Source organism: Salvelinus namaycush, chromosome 12 (assembly GCF_016432855.1).
Source record: "Salvelinus namaycush isolate Seneca chromosome 12, SaNama_1.0, whole genome shotgun sequence".
NCBI lineage: Eukaryota > Metazoa > Chordata > Actinopteri > Salmoniformes > Salmonidae > Salvelinus > Salvelinus namaycush.
The window spans coordinates 1,362,346-1,384,824 of NC_052318.1; positions in this window are offsets into that span (position 1 = coordinate 1,362,346).

A 22,479-nucleotide genomic window follows, 5' to 3' on the forward strand; every position below is an offset into this window, starting at 1 on the left:
CCTGGGTAGGGCTCGGGCTTCAAATTCATACCTGTGCAGAGCTCTAGTCGTCTGCCTGACAGACTGACCTTGGGATTGAGACGATACAGCCAGATACTGTACTACTATAGTCAGGACCTTGTTAGGGCATTTTATTTATAGTCTACGGGACCAGTCTGTCTGTATATAGACATCTGCAAAAAGGAGAGAGCTGTCATCTGGCAGAAGAACAAAAGAGTGAGGAGAACAGGACACCCACCGGTGGTCAACAAGTGACAGCTTAGCTAACATTTCTTAGCTTCTTTGATTACCTTCCAATACTGTTCGCCAGCTTGTAGTCCTAAAAAAACAGAAATGAAATACCTTTGGTTGGTTCATCCATTCCTATGGGGGGGGGAAATTAATGGGGAAGAATAGGGTTTACGAATAAACGCCCCAAATAAGGTCTGTGGTTAACATAGGCTTAGGAGATCTTACAGGGGTTGGTTGTTTAGCAACTATGGGGCAAAACAGACAAGGTTGGCTTAGATTGTTGACAATATGTAAACTATATTTCGTCTCCAATGTTTAGTCAAAAACATAAATAAAATTTGTACAATGTCAACTTGTCTCTCAAATACATTGTTACAGTTGTTGGTCAGCTAGCTAGCGAATTCTAGCCATATTAGCATTGAAATTAAATCAGTCAAAACAAGACATGGTATCAAGAACAAGATGATGAGACACTTACAATTCCCCACGTGGCAGTTTGTCATTGTTGGTAGCTATCTGGCCATCCTGAATCACTAGAACTCATGAACTTCTGCCCCATTGAAGCGTGCCCATCGTTTTCCTTACGTTGTCAGCTAACCTATCTATAAGTATTGTTCTGTGAGATAACATCAGTCAGTTAAACATGACTTTATGAATTATGAAGCCTTTGTGCTTTTTCTGATTACATAAATGCTTCAAAATTCACAAAAAAATGAGGTTATCTCATAGAACAAAACGTATCAGATCTCCTAAGCCTGCGTTTTACCACAGACCTTATTTATTTTCAGCATTTATCCCAAAACCCTCCAAAATTGCCATTCATTAACCCATAGGCTTTTAAAATATATATATATTTTACCTTAATTTAACTAGGCAAGTCAGTTAAGAACAAATTCTTATTTTCGATGACGGCCTAGGAACACTTATTCAGGGGCAGAACGACAGACGTTTCAATTGTCAGCTCGGGGATTTGATCTTGAAAACTTTCAGTAACAAGTCCAACGCTCTAACCACTAGGCTACCTGCCGCCCCTATACTCTGTTATGACGTTGGCCTGTGGGTAAGGTTTATGACCCCCCCCCCCATAAATACCTTTCTCCCTTCCCTCTCTCTCTTGAATAGCCTTTGTTAATCATAGAAAGTCTGGGAACATCAAACAAGTGGAGGGAAAGGAACCATATTTCGGTAATAGAACCAGTTGAAAATATGCGTTGGTACTTAATGAATATGATGTCAGTTAGGTTGTCATCTGAGACATTATGACTGATGACAGGACGACATAAACTGTATCTGGGAAAGTCTACACGTTATAGTTATCAGATTCACATGGAATTGTTGTGCAATTTAAATGGAATTTCAATGAAAATATTTGTGAAAAGATTAAATGTAATTTTAGCTTCCAAATGAGAGAATTGGGTTTTCATAAGATTAGAGCTCTGCTCAATCAGTGGCCCGCCCCTGTGAAGAGACATGGGTTATAAACTATGAAACACACCCTTCTCTCCCTCCACTATATAAGCCCTTGACGAAAATGTAACCTCCTGTTCCGGTTACATTAGGACGACGGTCCGATGTCAGAAGGATTCAGATAATAACTACAGAACGAAGCCAACCTCAGCGTGAGCTTTGGTTGCCAATGGTATGAACTTTGAACTCTTATTCGCTACAGAAGTGATACCTCCTAGCCGTTGAGTTAGCAGCGGCCGCTGTAAACGTGGGCTAGGAGAGGACAGACAGAGTATCCCGTCTACCACACAACGACGACATTACAACGTTTCCCGTTCACCACCAGAGACACTCTTCAAAGGACAAAGCACTCTGTTGGGCAACACGGCCATCCATCTACCACCAACCTATTGAATCGCAGCTCAGAGTAAATATTTATTGCATTTTCCTTTTCCAAATGGGCGGTAATTTAGAATGCATAGGATTTTGTATTTACGATATTTGTTCCTCAGTCTTCCCGCTCTTTCACTCAAACCCAACCCCCTTTCCTTTGTGTAACCAGCTGTCATATCTGTTCCCTTTATGACATAATTTGTAATCAAAGTATGATTCATTCTGTGTGATTAGTTAGGTATTTAGTAAATAAATAATTAAACCCAATTTTGTATTGCTGATTCAACTTGTTAGCCAGGGTTCGTGAAGATAACCAAGAATTTACAACTTTCAGATGAGACTGAAATAAGGTGACGATTAATATTGACTGCTATTGATGTAAAATATTACTAGGTCTTTAAGAGTTTATTCGGAAGATAACTGCTCTATAAATATTATTTTGTGGTGCCCCGCCTCTCTAGTTAATTACATTTACATGATTAGCGCAATCAGGTAATATCAATTACAGAGAAAGGATTTGATAGAATAGCATGTCATATCACTTAATTCAGCATAGCCAAAGACACGACAACTCTAACCACTAGGCTACCTGCCGCTTTGGCCAATGAGCGATGGTGGAGTTAGTGCCTACAAAAAGACACCATTGCTATTGTTCTCTACATACTACATGTGGAAGAATGTGCAAGTACATGTGGAAGAAGGTCAGCATATTTTCAAGAGGAGAAGGAATCACATTCACTAGTAATGTAAAGATAGCCGTTCATTACCAAAACACAGTAAGGACCAACCAATCACGCCGAAAAAAATCTACTCTAATTCCCTAAAATTACTATCCTTACATTATTTTAGGGAACTAGAGTCGATTTTTCTGATTTTTCTCAGCAGAAAATGTGTTCTGGCCAGTCAGGCAATACTGTAGCGTTTCATTAAATTTGCAAGACCATAACTGTGAATTGTTTATAGTCAGCGAACCTAATCCAATTTCCTGTATCTTTTATCTGATCTCCTTCCAAGACCATCACTATGGAGGATGGCCTTAGCTTTCCGCTGCATATCTTACATGCTCATTGGGCAAAATAAAACCATGCAAGGTTGCATTTTTAAAGTCTCTGCTGGCATAATCAAAGCTATGCTTAGTACTTTTACACCCAAACAACTTCAAAATCAAATAATAAAAGCTCTGCTCTGCCTTCTCAACCAGACTGTCAACAAGGCAGGTCCTACAGCCCTAGTTTCTATCTTCTCAACAACCCTGTCAACAAGGCAGGTCCTACAGGCCCTAGTTTCTACCTTCTCAACAACCCTATCAACAAGGCAGGTCCTACAGGCCCTAGTTTCTATCTTCTCAACAACACTATCAACAAGGCAGGTCCTACAGGCCCTAGTTGTCGCACCTGGACTACTGTTCAGTCGTGTGGTCAGGTGCCACAAAGAGGGACCTCGGAAAATTACAATTTGCTCAGACCAGGGCAGCAAGGCTGGCCCTTAAGTGTACAAGGAGAGCTAATATTATCATGTAAATTGTTCATGGCTCAAAGTGGAGGAGAGGTTGACTTCCTCACTACTTGTTTTTGTAAAAAGTGTTGACAGGCTAAATGCACCAAGGTGTCTGATTTAAACTACTAGCAAACAACTCAGACACACATGCATACCCCACGAGACATGCCACCAGAGGTCTCTTCACAGTCCCCAAGTCCAGAACAGACTATGGGAGGCGCACAGTACTACATAGAGCCATGACTACATGGAACTCTATTCCACATCAGGTAACTGATGCAGCAGTAGAATCAGATTTAAAAACAGGTAAAAATACACCTCATGGGACAGCGGGGACTGTGAAGAGACACAGACACAGGAACAGACACGCACACACACACACTCTATACACACACGTACATTGTAATATTGTTATATGGTGGTTTTATACATGTTATATTGTAGATATGTAGTGGTGTAATGTTATATGATACAAAAAAGTGTTTGGTTGATGTAAGTGCCTTAATATGTTTGGACCCCAGGAAGAGTAGCTGCTGCCTTGGTAGGTACTAATGGGGATCCATAATAAACCCCAGGAAGAGTAGCTGCTGCCTTGGCAGGAACTAATGGAGATCCATAATAAACCCCAGGAAGAGTAGCTGCTGCCTTGGCAACAGCTAATGGGGATCCATAATAAATACGAATAACAAATCAGAAACACATTACATAATCGAAATCTCTGCATGTGCACATAAGTGAAAAGCCATGACATTTGCTCTGAGACCAAAACCTTAAATCACCTCCACCCACACTGAACAAAAATAAACTCAACATGCCACAATTTCAAAGATTTTACTGAGTTACAGTTCATATAAGGAGTTACAGTCAATTTAAATAAATGTATTAGTCCCTAATCTGTGGATTTCACATGACTGGGAATACAGATATGCCTCTGTTGGCAACAGATAACTTAAAAAAAAAAGAATAATTGTAGCGTGGATCAGAGAACCAGTCAGTATCTGGTGTGACCACCATTTGCCTCATGCAGTGCGACACATCTCCTTCGCATAGAGTTGATCAGGCTGTTGATTGTGGCCTGCGGAATTTTGTCCCACTCCTCTTCAATGGCTGTGTAAAGTTGTTGGATATTGGCGGGAACTGGAACATGCTGTCGTACGCGTCAATCCAGAGCTTCCCAAACAAGCTCAATGGTTAACCTGTCTGGTGAGTATGCAGGCCATGGAAGAACTGGGAGATTTTCAGCTTCCAGGAATTGTGTACAGATCCTTGCAACATGGGGCTGTGCATTATCATGCTAAAACATGAGGTGATGGAGGTATATGAATGGCACCACAATGGGCCTAGAGGATCTCGTCACGGTTTCTCTGTACATTCAAATTGCCCATTGATAAAATGCAATTGTGTTCGTTGTCCGTAGCTTATGCCTGCCCATACCATAACCCCACCGCCACCATGGGGCACTCTGTTTACAACGTTGACATCAGCAAACCGCTGACCCACACAATGTCATACACGCTGTCTGCCCGGTACAATTGAAACCCGGGATTAATCTGAAGAGCACACTTCTCCACCGTGCCAGTGGCCTTGGAAAATGAGCATTTACCCACTTAAGTCGGTTATGACGCTGAACTGAAGTCAGGTCAAGACCCTGGTGAGGACGACGAGCACGTAGATGAGCTTCCCTGAGATGGTTTCTGACAGCAAACCTGCAGTTTCATCACCTGTCCGGGTGGCTGGTCTCAGATGATCCCGCAGGTGAAGAAAACGGATGTGGAGGTCCTGGCCTGGCGTGGTTACATGTGGTTTGTGGTTGTGAGGCTGGCTGGACGTACTGCCAAATTCTCAAAGTCCCCCCCCCCCCCCCCCCCCCCCCCCGAGTTCCCAGTTGTCTTGAAAGTACCAGTAGTTCCTACCTGCCCACGTGCAAGATGTCATTAAATTCCAACACAGTGAAGATAGGATGCTAGCCCACATGCTAGCTAAGCTAGCTAATTAAGGTTATTCACGCTAAAGCAACAAAATGTTATCAGTAGCCCCCCCCCCCCAAAAAAAATGAATTAGTTGCTAATGTAGTTATCATAAAGAACTACAAATGCTATGATGAGCTGGACGAGACTGCCAAATCGAGGCAAAGGTATGAATCTCTCGATTAACAATCTAATGTAAGCTAAATTTAGTAATTAATAAATTGGCTACATTTCTTTAAATTGACAATTTAGTGAACTGTCTTGTGCAAGGTTTAGAAAGACACAATACCTGTTTGCAAAAGGCGTCAGATAAAGATGACGCGCTGGAGCTTGCAGGGATTTGTAGTTTTACATGATGTCTACTTTGATGCTTATTAGCATTTTCAAATCTGAGAGTAAATAGAGCCGAATGTATTGATTAATCATCTTGTCCGAGAGAGATTCACGGTTATCAAAACATCACGCCAGGGTAAGCCTACGTGATTCTATGAGAAAAAATGAATGATGGAAAAGCGATTGGAACCATTTCCCTGTTTGACCATTAGGTTTTATGGGCATTATGACGCCTCCACTGTGGGGCTCTATTATAGGTAAGAATAACATGTTCATATTTAGTTCATTAGCTGGCTCAGTGGTTTCCAACCTTTTTGGTAACTTTAATACCAACTGAATTATGCTCATCCCGGAGTATCGCCTCATGTGCATTTTATCAGTACAGTAGGCCTATGGGCTCATGAGTCCTATCAAGTACCCCATGTGGATAGGCAAAGTACCTCCTGGGGTCCTAGTACCCCTGTTTGGGAACCACTGAGCTAGCTCATATTACATGGCCAGTTCTTTGTGGCCATGTTTGGAATTGACACAACAAAATGTGACATCACAGTGAGATAACGTTTCCATGGTTCACTAGCTGACGAACGTTAGCTACATTAATTAGCCCGCTAGCTAATTAAATACCTAATTAAATACAGATACAATAGGGCTTTAACCCCCCCTAGCCCAATAATGTACTAGTTAGTTAGCACATATGAATGGGGTATAAACTCCCTAGCTAGCTAGTACAGAAAGGGGATGGCTAGCTAACAGCACAACAAACACAAAAATCCCACCTCTTCTTTAGTTAGCTACTGTAACGGTTATCTAGCTAACGTTACAGCAACAAACGTAGATAGAGCGTAGCCGGTTGCTACTAAAATAACTCGTCATTCCTTTGACAATTAGAAGTTAGAGAACAAGACTTAACCGGTGCCCACGCAAGTCAACCGTTGTTTATTTACTCGAATTACAGTATCGGCCTCAGTCGAAATCCGCATCTCAAGGGAGGACCAGTTGCTTCAGTAAAGCACTGCCACCCGATCAGAGCACTTGAAGATGCCCCCATCATCAAGTGGACCAAAGATAATTTACTGTGAGCCGAGTGACCACTAGCGGCTTGCACGTGCAAGTGCTGGGCCCGTTATTTATATGATTATTTTGGGAGGAACTAAATGTTTCACATCTTGAAATGTAAGAAGGCTGAGTTTTTAGCAAAGTAGTTTTTGATTTTTTTTTTATTTGAAATATACCTGATTTATTAATATATGATAAATATAAGTGGTTTAACACAGGCACTTCACCATTGTACTATAGTTTATAATGCTGGAGATGCTCACAGAGCAAACCTATGCATAGTGATCCATTGTTTATTATTAAATATCATTTAAATCAGTCAAATGACTTTTTCCTTCTGTTAAATTTTCAAAACCTGAGTTTATTGTTCAATAAGACCAAAGTAGCCATCGAGTTTGTAGCTAATGGAACTACATTATTGTCCAGCAGGACACCCAGGTGTTTCGTTTGCCAGTTTAGGGAACATGAGCAGAAACTAAAACAATACCAGAGTGCTGTGCCCTGTGTGACTGTCCCTCTGTTGTGACAAAGAACATGTTTGTGTCTTTTATTTGTGTCTGCACATTCCTCTCAAACTCAACTTCCTTCTACTAACTGCTGGTTTGATTCTTTTGCTGTCATCAGTGTTATTTTTTTAGTTTCTCAGTAGTGTCAGGTCTCTCTACGGGTTAAGGAGTTGGGTACCTTTAACTCTTTCCCCCTGAGAATCTTCTCTCTCTTCTAAAAATAAAAAGTGTTATCATGCTGACCTGACATCCTGATTTCTACAGTTTGAGAGGAGGAAACTGTCCCTGCCCTCCCACTCCCCAGCCGACCAAAACTCGGGGAAAAGGGGAAGAAAGACGGTTTCAAGAAGCATTCTTTACATGGTGTAGGTTGTTGTCGATATTGACATTTTACTCAGCGGAATGTGAGAAGGTTTGTGTTTCACGCTTCAGGGTCAGATCTCTACATTATAGTATGTACACCACAGTGAAAAAAACGCTAGTGACCTCGACTAGCTACATGTCTATGGTAGCCTGGCTAAACCAGATTGAATGCTGTGTTCTTTTTCCAGGCTAGATCTATAGTACAGAACCCTATATAATACTGAGGAGGACCCTGGTGATCCCAGCCGCCTATGGTAAGTGTTTAGTCAGTCTTTGTTTAACCAGGCTAGGTCAGGTCTATAATACAGTACACCACAGGGAGGAGGACCCTGGGGTCGTTCCACCTCAAAAAGCACAAGAAAGAGGATTTCAACACCAACATCTGAGATTGTTCTGAAATCGTTTATTATTTAGAAACAGAAGATTAGCATTGATTGCACCCAAATTGGTCATTTCAATTCATAGGATTCATATAATATTCAATAAAGATAGTACCTCACATCCAATTTGGACCAAACCTTTTTCTAATAATGAGTTAGACATGAGGCTACTCTTCCTGGGGTCCACAAAAAACACAAAACATGACAAGTAACAAAACAATGATACACTGATAGACAAGGACGGTCACACAAGGTAAGAAAAGCCAAAGCATGGGTTGCTGTCATGCCATGTCCATAGACTGCTTACAGGGTAAGGACACCAATATGTCCCTTTAGAAATATATAGCCTAATAGCAGGAACAGCACCATCTAGTGGTCATGACCTGGTAATATCAGGATGTAGGATGGAATATGAACCCAACAACTTCAATAATTAATGAACAGTGGGGGGAGAACAGCACCATCTAGTGGTCAGAACCTGGTAATATCAGGATGTAGAATGGAATATGAACCCAACAACTTTAATAATTAATGAACATTGGGGAAAGACAGCACCATCTAGTGGTAGGAACCTGGTAATATCAGGATGTAGGATGGAATATGAACCCAACAACTTTAATAATTAATGAACAGTGGGGAAAGACAGCACCATCTAGTGGTAGGAACCTGGTAATATCAGGATGTAGGATGGAATATGAACCCAACAACTTTAATAATTAATGAACAGTGGGGAAAAACAGCACCATCTAGTGGTAGGAACCTGGTAATATCAGGATGTAGGATGGAATATGAACCCAACAACTTCAATAATTAATGAACAGTGGGGAAAAACAGCACCATCTAGTGGTAGGAACCTGGTAATATCAGGATGTAGGATGGAATATGAACCCAACAACTTCAATAATTAATGAACAGTGGGGAAAGACAGCACCATCTAGTGGTCAGAACCTGGTAATATCCGGATGTAGGATGGAATATGAACCCAACAACTTCAATGACTAATTTCTCTGAACGGGGGGGGGGGGGGGGGGGGGGGAACAGCACCATATTCACTGAGAATACGTAGGATGAAGAAACAATACTCCAAGCCACAGCTCCATACTACTTGTTGTTAGGGTGGGATGTTGGGTATCCGTAGATGGTATGACATGATAACATGGGATAGATGGCTTTTGACAATTATTTTGGAGTCCTCATGTCTTACTCATTCTTAGAAAAATGTTTGGTCCAGTTTACACCCTAAAAAAAGTATACCCCCTGAAAATAATAAAATAAATAAATGTTGGTCCAAATTGAATGTCAGGTGCAGCGGTCTAAGACGCTGCATCTCAGTGACGCTAGAGGTGTCACTACAGTCCCTGGTTCGAATCCAGGCTGTATCACATCTGGCAGTGATTGGGAGTCCCTTAGGGACTAGTTAAATAAAGGTTAGATAAAAAATAATAATAATAGTGAACATGATATGAATCCTATAAATTAAAATGGCCAAATTGGGTGCAATAAAAGCTTAATTTCTCAGAGATCAAATTATATTTAAACAAAAAATTTTGCCTTCACCCCCCTTATCTCACCTCACTTGCTCACATTGTATATAGACTTATTTTTCTACTGTATTATTGACTGTATGTTTGTTTTACTCCATGTGTAACTCTGTGTTGTTGTATGTGTCGAACTGCTTTGCTTTATCTTGGCCAGGTCGCAATTGTTAATGAGAACTTGTTCTCAACTTGCCTACCTGCTTAAATAAAGGTGGGGGAAAAAATGATAACATGGGATACCTGGGAACATGATAACATGATACCTGGGAACATGATACCTGGGAACATGATACCTGGGAACATGATAACATGGGATACCTGGGAACATGATAACATGGGATACCTGGGACCATGATAACATGGGATACCTGGGAACATGATAACATGGGATATCTGGGAACATGATAACATGATACCTGGGAACATGATAACATGATACCTGGGAACATGATAACATGATACTTGGGAACATGATAACATGGGATACCTGGGAACATGATAACATGGGATACCTGGGAACATGATAACATGGGATACCTGGGAACATGATAACATGATACCTGAGAACATGATAACATGGGATATCTGGGAACATGATAACATGATACCTGAGAACATGATAACATGGGATACCTGGGAACATGATAACATGATACCTGGGAACATGATAACATGGGATACCTGGGAACATGATAACATGGGATACCTGGGAATATGATAACATGGGATACCTGGGAACATGATAACATGATACCTGGGAACATGATAACATGGGATATCTGGGAACATGATAACATGATACCTGGGAACATGATAACACGATACCTGGGAACATGATAACATGGGATACCTGGGAACATGATAACATAATACCTGGGAACATGATAACATGGGATACCTGGGAACATGATAACATGATACCTGGGAACATGATAACATGATACCTGGGAACATGATAACATGGGATATCTGGGAACATGATAACATGATACCTGGGAACATGATAACATGATACCTGGGAACATGGTAACGTGGGATACCTGGGAACATGATAACATGGGATACCTGGGAACATGATAACATGATACTTGGGAACATGATAACGTGGGATATCTGGGAACATGGTAACGTGGGATATCTGGGAACATGATAACATGGGATATCTGGGAACATGATAACATGGGATATCTGGGAACATGATAACATGGGATATCTGGGAACATGATAACATGGGATACCTGGGAACATGATAACATGGGATACCTGGGAACATGATAACATGGGATACCTGGGAACATGATAACATGATACCTGGGAACATGATAACATGGGATATCTGGGAACATGATAACATGGGATACCTGGGAATATGATAACATGGGATACCTGGGAACATGATAACATGGGATACCTGGGAACATGATAACATGGGATACCTGGGAACATGATAACATGATACTTGGGAACATGATAACACGATACCTGGGAACATGATAACAGGATACCTGAGACCATGATAACATGGGATATCTGGGAACATGATAACGTGGGATACGTGGGAACATGATAACATGGGATACCTGGGAACATGATAACCTGGGATACCTGGGAACATGGTAACGTGGGATATTGGAAGGCTTAGATGCCCACAGGTGTTCTACAGTACATGTCTTTTCAATTCCATGGTGCCACGTCCACCATTGGAGAGTGTAGCCTACTGTACCCTGCCAAGCCACTGGAGGGAGTTTGCATCAGTAACAAGGAGAATGACTGTCGCCTATCTAGGGTTCTAGCCGGCTCCAATAGCCTGGTGAAATAAACAGCTTTGAACCAAAGATGATGACTTGCCAATATAAAATATCGCACCTAGTGAATATAATTGTTTGCACGCATGACTCAGTACAATTTTATGTGTGAGAATAGAGAGAGAGAGAAAAAGAGTGCACACCCTTTTGCCTTTTGTTATCAGTGTCCTTGGGTCGCTCCATCTCTCCCTCTCCCTCTCTCTCTCTCTCTCCCTCTCTCTCTCCCTGTTCATGTGTGGCAGGCAGCTGGCACCAAAGAGAGAATCAAAGAGAGAGAGAGAGACAATCAGAGAGCGAGAGAGAGAGACACACACACAGACAGAAAGAAGCAGGAAGAGAGAGACAGACAGAACAATAGAGAGAGATAGACAGAGAGAGACAGACAGAATGATAGAGAGAGATAGACAGACAGAACAATATAGATAGATAGACAGAGAGACAAACAGAATGATAGAGAGAGATAGACAGACAGAACGATAGAGAGATATAGACAGAGAGACAGACAGAATGATAGAGAGGGATAGACAGAGAGAGAGACAAACAGAATGATAGAGAGAGATAGACAGAGAGAGAGACAAACAGAATGATAGAGAGAGATAGACAGACAGAATGACAGAGAGAGATAGACAGAGAGACAGACAGATTGATAGAGATTGACAGAGAGAGATAGACAGAATGATAGAGAGAGATAGACAGAGAAAGACAGAATGATAGAGAGAGACAGAGACAGACAGACAGAATGTTAGAGAGAGATAGATAGAGAGACAGACAGACAGAATGATAGAGAGAGATAGACAGAGAGACAGACAGAATGATAGAGAGAGATAGACAGAGAGAGACAGACAGAATGATAGAGAGAGAGAGACAGAGAGACAGACAGAATGATAGAGAGAGATAGACAGAGACAGACAGGCAGAATGATAGAGCGAGATAGACAGAGACAGACAGAATGATAGAGAGAGACAGACAGAGACAGACAGGCAGAATGATAGAGAGAGATAGACAGAGGGTGTTTCTCAAAATGCATACCACCATTCCCTGGTTGGAGCACAGGAGGGTTGGAGTATGAGTCCAAATCAAAGTATGTGAAACGAAGCATGGAGTGCAGTTCTCAAATGCGCAGTCCATATGTACATATCTTAAAGCATTCATCGATGTAAGCTTCAACGGAAGTATGCAAAGAAATATGAAGCAATCACGTACGAAAGAGCGCAACATTTCTTGAAAGCAATGGCGGACATTATTTGAGCTGAAGCGAGAGAAAATACACTCTGACTTCGGAATGAAATATTGCCTATTCACATCGCATGTGAAGCCTGACTACAATATTGTATTGCAATCTTGATACGTTAATAAATACATGCTGTGTTAACTTTGTCATGTTTACCTGCCTACGTGTCGTAGATCACAAGCCCATAATAAGTCAATAGGGCTAACTGGCTAGCTACTAGTACTGTTAGGGATAACTGGCTAGCTGCTACTACTGTTAGGGCTAACTGGCTAGCTACTAGTACTGTTAGGGCTAACTGGCTAGCTACTAGTACTGTTAGGGCTAACTGGCTAGCTACTAGTACTGTTAGGGCTAACTGGCTAGCTACTAGTACTGTTAGGGCTAACTGGCTAGCTACTAGTACTGTTAGGGCTAACTGGCTAGCTACTAGTACTGTTAGGGCTAACTGGCTAGCTACTAGTACTGTTAGGGATAACTGGTACAGGAGGAGCAGCGTGAGGTAATACAGTAGGGGGAGGAGCAGCATGAGGTAATACAGTAGGGGGATGAGCAGCGTGAGGTAATACAGTAGGGGGAGAGCAGCATGAGGTAATACAGTAGGGGGAGGAGCAGCGTGAGGTAATACAGTAGGGGGAGGAGCAGCGTGAGGTAATACAGTAGGGGGAGGAGCAGCGTGAGGTAATACAGTAGGGGGAAAGCAGCATGAGGTAATACAGTAGGGTGAGGAGCAGCGTGAGGTAATACAGTAGGGGTGAGTGGGCGGTAATACAGTAGGGGGAGGAGCAGCGTGAGGTAATACAGTAGGGGGAGGAGCAGCGTGAGGTAATACAGTAGGGGTGAGTGGGCGGTAATACAGTAGGGGGAGGAGCAGCGTGAGGTAATACAGTAGGGGGAGGAGCAGCGTGAGGTAATACAGTAGGGGGAGGTTCAGCATGAGGTAATACAGTGGGGGGAGGAGCAGCATGAGGTAATACAGTAGGGGGAGTGGGAGGTAATACAGTAGGGGGAGGAGCAGCGTGAGGTAATACAGTAGGGGGAGGAGCAGCGTGAGGTAATACATTTGGGGGAGGAGCAGCGTGAGGTAATACAGTAGGTTGATGGTAAAGTGGTAATAAACACATCTCTGTGTGGTGGTAATAAACACATCTCTGTGTGGTGGTAATAAACACATCTCTGTGGGGTGGTAATAAACACATCTCTGTGTGGTGGTAATAAACACATCTCTGTTGTGGTGGTAATAAACACATCTCTGTGTGGTGGTAATAAACACATCTCTGTGTGGTGGTAAAGTGGTAATAACACATCTCTGTGTGGTGGTAATAAACACATCTCTGTGTGGTGGTAATAAACACATCTCTGTGGGGTGGTAAAGTGGTAATAAACACATCTCTGTGTGGTGGTAATAAACACATCTCTGTGTGGTGGTAATAAACACATCTCTGTGGGGTGGTAAAGTGGTAATAAACACATCTCTGTGGGGTGGTAAAGTGGTAATAAACACATCTCTGTGTGGTGGTAATAAACACATCTCTGTGTGGTGGTAATAAACACATCTCTGTGTGGTGGTAATAAACACATCGCTGTGTGGTGGTAAAGTGGTAATAAACACATCTCTGTGTGGTGGTAATAAACACATCTCTGTGTGGTGGTAATAAACACATCTCTGTGTGGTGGTAATAAACACATCTCTGTGTGGTGGTAATAAACACATCTCTGTGTGGTGGTAATAAACACATCTCTGTGTGGTGGTAATAAACACATCTCTGTGGGGTGGTAAAGTGGTAATAAACACATCTCTGTGTGGTGGTAAAGTGGTAATAAACACATCTCTGTGTGGTGGTAATAAACACATCTCTGTGTGGTGGTAATAAACACATCTCTGTGTGGTGGTAATAAACACATCTCTGTGTGGTGGTAATAAACACATCTCTGTGTGGTGGTAATAAACACATCTCTGTGTGGTGGTAATAAACACATCTCTGTTTGGTGGTAAAGTGGTAATAAACACATCTCTGTGTGGTGGTAATAAACACATCTCTGTGTGGTGGTAAAGTGGTAATAAACACATCTCTGTGTGGTGGTAAAGTGGTAATAAACACATCTCTGTGTGGTGGTAATAAACACATCTCTGTGTGGTGGTAATAAACACATCTCTGTGTGGTGGTAAAGTGGTAATAAACACATCTCTGTGTGGTGGTAATAAACACATCTCTGTTTGGTGGTAAAGTGGTAATAAACACATCTCTGTGTGGTGGTAATAAACACATCTCTGTGTGGTGGTAAAGTGGTAATAAACACATCGCTGTGTGGTGCTAATAAACACATCTCTGTGTGGTGGTAATAAACACATCTCTGTGTGGTGGTAAAGTGGTAATAAACACATCTCTGTGTGGTGGTAATAAACACATCTCTGTGTGGTGGTAAAGTGGTAATAAACACATCTCTGTGGGGTGGTAGTAAACACATCTCTGTGTGGTGGTAAAGTGGTAATAAACACATCTCTTTGTGGTGGTAAAGTGGTAATAAACACATCTCTGTTTTGGTGGTAAAGTGGTAATAAACACATCTCTGTGTGGTGGTAAAGAGGTAATGAACACATCTCTGTGTGGTGGTAATAAACACATCTCTGTGTGGTGGTAATAAACACATCTCTGTGTGGTGGTAGTAAACACATCTCTGTGTGGTGGTAATAAACACATCTCTGTGTGGTGATAATAAACACATCTCTGTGTGGTGGTAAAGTGGTAATAAACACATCTCTGTGTGGTGGTAATAAACACATCTCTGTGTGGTGGTAATAAACACATCTCTGTGTGGTGGTAATAAACACATCTCTGTGTGGTGGTAATAAACACATCTCTGTGTGGTGGTAATAAACACATCTCTGTGTGGTGGTAATAAACACATCTCTGTGGGGTGGTAATAAACACATCTCTGTGTGGTGGTAATAAACACATCTCTGTGTGGTGGTAATAAACACATCTCTGTGGGGTGGTAATAAACACATCTCTGTGTGGTGGTAATAAACACATCTCTGTGGGGTGGTAATAAACACATCTCTGTGGGGTGGTAATAAACACATCTCTGTGTGGTGGTAATAAACACATCTCTGTGTGGTGGTAAAGTGGTAATAAACACATCTCTGTGTGGTGGTAATAAACACATCTCTGTGTGGTGGTAAAGTGGTAATAAACACATCTCTGTGTGGTGGTAATAAACACATCTCTGTGTGGTGGTAATAAACACATCTTTGTGTGGTGGTAAAGTGGTAATAAACACATCTCTGTGGGGTGGTAGTAAACACATCTCTGTGTGGTGGTAAAGTGGTAATAAACACATCTCTTTGTGGTGGTAAAGTGGTAATAAACACATCTCTGTTTTGGTGGTAAAGTGGTAATAAACACATCTCTGTGTGGTGGTAAAGAGGTAATGAACACATCTCTGTGTGGTGGTAATAAACACATCTCTGTGTGGTGGTAAAGAGGTAATGAACACATCTCTGTGTGGTGGTAATAAACACATCTCTGTGTGGTGGTAATAAACACATCTCTGTGTGGTGGTAATAAACACATCTCTGTGTGGTGGTAATAAACACATCTCTGTGTGGTGGTAATAAACACATCTCTGTGTGGTGGTAAAGTGGTAATAAACACATCTCTGTGTGGTGGTAATAAACACATCTCTCTGTGGTGGTAATAAACACATCTCTGTGTGGTGGTAATAAACACATCTCTGTGTGGTGGTAAAGTGGTAATAAACACATCTCTGTGTGGTGGTAATAAACACATCTCTGTGTGGTGGTAATAAACACATCTCTGTGTGGTGGTAAAGTGGTAATAAACACATCTCTGTGTGGTGGTAATAAACACATCTCTGTGTGGTGGTAATAAACACATCTCTGTGTGGTGGTAATAAACACATCTCTGTGTGGTGGTAAAGTGGTAATAAACACATCTCTGTGTTGTGGTAAAGTGGTAATAAACACATCTCTGTGTGGTGGTAATAAACACATCTCTGTGTGGTGGTAATAAACACATCTCTGTGTGGTGGTAATAAACACATCTCTGTGTGGTGGTAAAGTGGTAATAAACACATCTCTGTATGGTGGTAAAGTGGTAATAAACACATCTCTGTGTGGTGGTAATAAACACATCTCTGTGTGGTGGTAATAAACACATCTCTGTGTGGTGGTAATAAACACATCTCTGTGTGGTGGTAATAAACACATCTCTGTGTGGTGGTAAAGTGGTAATAAACACATCTCTGTGTGATGGTAATAAACACATCTCTGTGTGGTGGTAATAAACACATCTCTGTGTGGTGGTAATAAACACATCTCTGTGTGGTGGTAAAGTGGTAATAAACACATCTCTGTGTGGTGGTAATAAACACATCTCTGTGTGGTGGTAAAGTGGTAATAAACACATCTCTGTGTGGTGGTAATAAACACATCTCTGTGTGGTGGTAAAGTGGTAATAAACACATCTCTGTGTGGTGGTAAAGTGGTAATAAACACATCTCTGTGTGGTGGTAATAAACACATCTCTGTGTGGTGGTAATAAACACATCTCTGTGTGGTGGTAATAAACACATCTCTGTGTGGTGGTAAAGTGGTAATAAACACATCTCTGTGTGATGGTAATAAACACATCTCTGTGTGGTGGTAATAAACACATCTCTGTGTGGTGGTAATAAACACATCTCTGTGTGGTGGTAATAAACACATCTCTGTGTGGTGGTAAAGTGGTAATAAACACATCTCTGTGTGATGGTAATAAACACATCTCTGTGTGGTGGTAATAAACACATCTCTGTGTGGTGGTAATAAACACATCTCTGTGTGGTGGTAAAGTGGTAATAAACACATCTCTGTGTGGTGGTAATAAACACATCTCTGTGTGGTGGTAAAGTGGTAATAAACACATCTCTGTGTGGTGGTAATAAACACATCTCTGTGTGGTGGTAAAGTGGTAATAAACACATCTCTGTGTGGTGGTAAAGTGGTAATAAACACATCTCTGTGTGGTGGTAATAAACACATCTCTGTGTGGTGGTAATAAACACATCTCTGTGGGGTGGTAATAAACACATCGCTGTGTGGTGGTAATAAACACATCTCTGTGTGGTGGTAATAAACACATCTCTGTGTGGTGGTAATAAACACATCTCTGTGTGGTGGTAATAAACACATCTCTGTGGGGTGGTAATAAACACATCTCTGTGTGGTGGTAATAAACACATCTCTGTGGGGTGGTAATAAACACATCTCTGTGTGGTGGTAATAAACACATCTCTGTGTGGTGGTAATAAACACATCTCTGTGGGGTGGTAATAAACACATCTCTGTGTGGTGGTAAAGTGGTAATAAACACATCTCTGTGTGGTGGTAATAAACACATCTCTGTGTGGTGGTAATAAACACATCTCTGTGTGGTGGTAAAGTGGTAATAAACACATCTCTGTGTGGTGGTAATAAACACATCTCTGTGTGGTGGTAATAAACACATCTCTGTGGGGTGGTAATAAACACATCTCTGTGTGGTGGTAATAAACACATCTCTGTGTGGTGGTAATAAACACATCTCTGTGTGGTGGTAATAAACACATCTCTGTGGGGTGGTAATAAACACATCTCTGTGTGGTGGTAATAAACACATCTCTGTGTGGTGGTAATAAACACATCTCTGTGTGGTGGTAATAAACACATCTCTGTGTGGTGGTAATAAACACATCTCTGTGTGGTGGTAATAAACACATCTCTGTGGGGTGGTAATAAACACATCTCTGTGTGGTGGTAATAAACACATCTCTGTGTGGTGGTAATAAACACATCTCTGTGGGGTGGTAATAAACACATCTCTGTGTGGTGGTAATAAACACATCTCTGTGGGGTGGTAATAAACACATCTCTGTGTGGTGGTAATAAACACATCTCTGTGTGGTGGTAATAAACACATCTCTGTGTGGTGGTAATAAACACATCTCTGTGGGGTGGTAATAAACACATCTCTGTGTGGTGGTAATAAACACATCTCTGTGTGGTGGTAATAAACACATCTCTGTGGGGTGGTAATAAACACATCTCTGTGTGGTGGTAAAGTGGTAATAAACACATCTCTGTGTGGTGGTAATAAACACATCTCTGTGTGGTGGTAATAAACACATCTCTGTGTGGTAATAAACACATCTCTGAGGCTGAGGGCGTGAGTTTCACACATCGCTATATGCTACACATAGATTTTGAGTCACTCAAAATTCACATCAATACACATCAGACAAGAAAATGTGCTTTAAAAATGCTAAACTATCTCTACACCTCATGACAAAATGTATAGAATTGCAGGAAATGTGCTTTCAAACCTGCAAAATGTTCTCTCTGCCAACAAGAGGGGTGTTTACAGTTTGTGTCATGAACAGTGCTTGTGCCCATATAAATAGACGTTGCGTGGGATGTTCCCCAATGCTAGAAGGGAGAGGCCGAGGGTAGAAGTTTGGGAACCACGGAGTTAGAGGGCTGCCACACCCTGGTAAAGGGAACAGTGTTCAGCTGGAGCTTGTTCCCCGAGCCAGCGTTCCTCGTGCTGGCTGGGCTTGGCCATGCTTGCGCCACAGATCCGTTATACAGAGACAGACAACGGACATTGTTCTTTCTGTTACCTCATAACTCTATGCGATGACAAACACTGTCTGCTCATTCAGTCCCATAGAGGAAGGTTCAGATGAGGCTAGCTACAGTAAAAAAGTTCACTTCTGTAAGGACCGTCTCTCATCCAACTTGTGTCAAAATGTAAAAATAATGAAGAGAAAACACTAGGATTCTGCTCATTCAGTCCTGTAGACTGCAGTTTATATGAGGCTAAGTTAACACCGTCCTAATCATTAGTAACCATCTCAGTCTTCATTGTTGTGGAAAGCCTGCACCAATGCCAGCCGGGAATCTGAGAGACGCCTCCATGAATAGGGTCCGCCGTCCAGTCACAAGCGAACGCTCCAACACATGATCGGGCTGTGACAGCTAACCCTTTGAAGAGAGGGAGAGAAGGATGAATCGTCTCCACGCCACTCTCACTGTTATGCTGGTGAATGAGGACCCAAAAGCGACGTAATAGAAACAGAGTCTTTATTCCAGTATTAAACAAACAATGATTCTCCTGGATATTATCAAAGGTAAATCCAAAACAGGAAACTGAAATCCTCTCGTCAGTAGAGAGGAACGACTGGAGACGCGACCACAGACTGCAGGTCGCTTCAGGAAGGCACAGGCCGTAGCTGACATAGACACCTGCTCACACGCAGCATCTGAAGAAGGCAAAAACACGACAGGGCGGAACAAGGACACAGAACAGCAAACATCAAACAAGAATCCGACAAGGACAGAAGCGGAAAACAGAGGAAGAAATAGGGACTCTAATCAGAGGGCAAAATAGGGGACAGGTGTGAAAGAGTAAATGAGGTCGTTAGGAGAATGAGAAACAGCTGGGAGCAGGAACGGAACGATAGAGAGAGAGAGCGAGAGAGGGAGAGAGGGAGGGGGAGAGAGAGGGATAGAAAGAGGGAAAGAACCTAATAAGACCAGCAGAGGGAAGCACAGGGACAAGACATGATGATCAAAGACAAAACATGACAGTACCCCCCCACTCACCGAGCGCCTCCTGGCGCACTCGAGGAGGAACCCTGGCGGCAACGAAGGAAATCATCAATCAACGAACGGTCCAGCACGTCCCGAGATGGAACCCAACTCCTCTCCTCAGGACCGTAACCCTCCCAATCCACTAAGTACTGGTGACCACGTCCCCGAGAACGCATGTCCATGATCCTCCGTACCTTGTAAATAGGTGCGCCCTCGACAAGGACGGGGGGGGGGGAGGGAAGACGAACGGGGGCGCGAAGAAAAGGCTTGACACAGGAGACATGGAAGACAGGGTGGACGCGACGAAGATGTCGCGGAAGAAGCAGTCGCACAGCGACAGGATTGACGACCTGAGAGACACGGAACGGACCAATGAACCGCGGAGTCAACTTGCGAGAAGCTGTCGTAAGGGGAAGGTTACGAGTGGAAAGCCACACTCTCTGACCGCGACAATACCTAGGACTCTTAATCCTACGTTTATTGGCGGCTCTCACAGTCTGCGCCCTGTAACGGCAAAGTGCAGACCTGACCCTCCTCCAGGTGCGCTCACAACGTTGGACAAAAGCCTGAGCGGAGGGAACGCTGGACTCGGCGAGCTGGGACGAGAACAGAGGAGGCTGGTACCCAAGACTACTCTGAAACGGAGATAGCCCGGTAGCAGACGAAGGAAGCGAGTTGTGAGCGTACTCAGCCCAGGGGAGCTGTTCTGCCCAAGACGCAGGGTTTCGAAACGAAAGGCTGCGTAATATGCGACCAATCGACTGATTGGCCCTTTCTGCTTGACCGTTAGACTGGGGATGAAACCCGGAAGAGAGACTGACGGAAGCACCAATCAAACGACAGAACTCCCTCCAAAACTGTGACGTGAATTGCGGGCCTCTGTCTGAAACGGCGTCTAACGGGAGGCCATGAATTCTGAACACATTCTCAATGATGATTTGTGCCGTCTCCTTAGCGGAAGGAAGCTTAGCGAGGGGAATGAAATGTGCCGCCTTAGAGAACCTATCGATAACCGTAAGAATCACTGTCTTCCCCGCAGACGAAGGCAGACCGGTAATAAAGTCTAAGGCGATGTGAGACCATGGTCGAGAAGGAATGGGAAGCGGTCTGAGACGACCGGCAGGAGGAGAGTTACCTGACTTAGTCTGCGCGCAGTCCGAACAAGCAGCCACGAAACGGCGCGTGTCCCGCTCCTGAGTAGGCCACCAAAACCGCTGGCGAATAGAAGCAAGCGTACCCCGAACGCCGGGGTGGCCAGCTAACTTGGCAGAATGAGCCCACTGAAGAACAGCCAGACGAGTAGAGACAGGAACGAACAGAAGGTTACTAGGACAAGCGTGCGGCGACGCAGTGTGAGTGAGTGCTTGCTTTACCTGTCTCTCAATTCCCCAGACAGTCAACCCGACAACACGCCCTTCAGGGAGAATCCCCTCGGGGTCGGTAGAAGCCACAGAAGAACTAAAAAGACGAGATAAGGCATCAGGCTTGGTGTTCTTATTTCCCGGGCGATAGGAAATCACGAACTCGAAACGAGCGAAAAACAACGCCCAACGAGCTTGACGTGCATTAAGTCGTTTGGCAGAACGGATGTACTCAAGGTTCTTATGGTCAGTCCAAACGACAAAAGGGACGGTCGCCCCCTCCAACCACTGTCGCCATTCACCTATGGCTAAGCGGATGGCGAGCAGTTCGCGGTTACCCACATCATAGTTGCGTTCCGATGGCGACAGGCGATGAGAAAAGTAAGCGCAAGGATGGACCTTATCGTCAGAATGGAAGCGCTGGGACAGAATGGCTCCCACGCCCACCTCTGAAGCGTCAACCTCTACAATGAATTGTTTAGTGACGTCAGGAGTAACAAGGATAGGGGCGGATGTAAAACGCTTCTTGAGGAGATCAAAAGCTCCCTGGGCGGAACCGGACCACTTAAAGCAAGTCTTGACAGAAGTCAGAGCTGTGAGAGGGGCAGCCACTTGACCGAAATTACGAATGAAACGCCGATAGAAATTAGCGAAACCGAGAAAGCGCTGCAACTCGACACGTGACTTAGGAACGGGCCAATCGCTGACAGCCTGGACCTTAGCGGGATCCATCTGAATGCCT